This window comes from Coenobita brevimanus, chromosome 93, assembly GCF_032717465.1.
Source record: "Coenobita brevimanus isolate Jiangsu-jjx chromosome 93, ASM3271746v2, whole genome shotgun sequence".
Classification (NCBI taxonomy): Eukaryota; Metazoa; Arthropoda; class Malacostraca; order Decapoda; family Coenobitidae; genus Coenobita; species Coenobita brevimanus.
Window position 1 is genome coordinate 39,295,746 of NC_137046.1, and position 2,138 is coordinate 39,297,883.

The window sequence follows — 2,138 nt, forward strand, 5'->3', positions numbered from 1 at the left end:
AATATTTAGATGACAACTCGTTACAGTGAAAATGACAAAAAATAGAGCAAGAAAATTATTTTGGCTGAAAAAAGAAGCTTTTACTAATAATTCTTGCGGAATAAAAGAACAATAATGCATCTGGTAGTCTCATCATTCTCTCTCTCTCTCTCTCTCTCTCTATACTTCAGACGCAGTGTTTCCACAACCACCGCCTTCCTTGTCCTTGTCAATGCAGGGTTGGGCCCTGTTAATAAAGAACTACTGCCATTGGATCATTTGAGGTTGGCTACTCAGTTTGTGCATGCTAATTTCAGTCTGACCATACTCTTTAAGGGTAGTCACTTAGAATTTCATTATCCCTTGTTGGAGGCAACCCTCAATGACTCCCAAATACTGGTTCACATTCCCTTGATATCTGGTATAACTTATATGGCTTACAGTGTCACTCCCTTCACAGTGCGTGTCACTGATTCATTACTCACTCTTGTCTCTCAGTCGAGCAAGTTTTTTGTGGCAGATGATTATATGTCAGTGTTGCTCATTATCCGGACTGTAATGACCCCCTGTAAATCTAGTTATTTGCACGTTCACGTTTTTCCTGCTTACATGTTTGCTCTATTGCCATAAAGAAGCAACACCTTGTGAACTAGTCATCGTGTGAGATAACTCGGAGTTGATCCTTAAATTCTGCCGGTTTGAATCTGTGAGTCATGAGTGGCCGGTCTACCATGAACACATTGGCAGTAATCAGCTAGTTTACTTCAGGGAAGCCATGAGCATTACATTTTTGTGTTCTGGCTATAGTAACAATGTCATTGTGGAGGGTTACTATGTTGCTCCTGATTCATGCGAAGTTCGTTCATCCGCGATCTCAACCCTTCCTAACAGGCAACATCTTGGTTTTCAGGCATTCTTACCTGGCTCTTTGGTTCCACCGTCTCCGTCCTTCGCCATACCACGTTGAGTACACCGCTTCCCGTCCGATCAGCCAAGTTAAGCAACGTTGGGTCTGGTTAGTACTTGGATGGGTGACCGCCTGGGAACACCAGATGCTGTTGGCATAATGTTCTCCCTACGTGTCAAGTGGGGTTGGTGGAGGATTAGTGCCCCTCCCTGTAAAACAATTAACTCTAAGCCTTGGCCACCCCGTTTGGGTTACATGGCGTCTGGCAATGAATGAAAAATGAATGTCTCCGTCCTTTGACGTTCATCCTGAAAATCTGATTGTGGTGTCTGAGCGTTTGAAGGTGTTGTCCTACTTGAATGATAGTGATGTCATTACGTCCTCTGTCCCATCATTCATACACCGTCATGTGTTGTACCCTACTATTTCTGTCCCTGTCGTGGCATCGTTAATCATTCTATGAGTCTTTTGTTGGTGTCTGAAGCGTCTACTAGAAGATCGCCTTCATGACATACGTGAGGCTTCAGGACTAGAGGTTGTTCCACCAACCCTTGCCCCGCGACAGGTTAGCTAGACTGTAGGAGTATATTATAACCTCACTACTGTAATTTTCCCGGCCTGAGGACAGTCCTATTTTACGTCGCCGAGCAATATACCAATAGTACCCATATTTTTGCTTTTAATTTACTCTTGTATCCCTGTTACTCATATATAAGTGCTATCTAATATCCATCATTAGACACAGAACCACATAGCATCACATAGCTGGCCTTGCATAGCATAGTCATCATAGCAGCAGTGGAACCTTCCACTGCACCGTCAGCTCCTTTCCCACGACCTGCTGTGACCGTTGAATCAGTCGGCAGTTCTAGCCAGGGAGTGAGGGTAGGAACACGTACTTTTCTAGCACTCAGACTTGCTTTGTGTAACCACCGTTGTACGTAAATGTATCATATTGCTTAATAGTGAAATCCTTTATTTGCTATACCAGATTTTCTTTAACCCCCAAACCACTGGATCAGTACACAGTGCTGATACAATACTATTAAACAATTTTGCTATGAGTTGACGAGGGAGAGGGAAATAATAGCCAGTGAAACAGAGTTATTCATCGCTAAAGCCAGCTACCAACAACACTGAGTGGATGCCTACGGATATCGCAGAATTTAATCACTCTCAACTTCAGTGTACCAGGTCTGGGCTGTGGTGCCTGATACACTCTGTAGTCCATTTTTTAGCTTATCAAAGTTGT

At 43.4% G+C, this 2,138-nt stretch overlaps 1 pseudogene; it reads left to right on the forward strand.

Annotated features, from left to right (window-relative positions):
* The first annotated feature begins 924 nt into the window (after positions 1–924).
* On the forward strand, positions 925–1,043 carry LOC145412633 (5S ribosomal RNA; annotated as a pseudogene).
* The last annotated feature ends 1,095 nt before the right edge of the window (positions 1,044–2,138 follow it).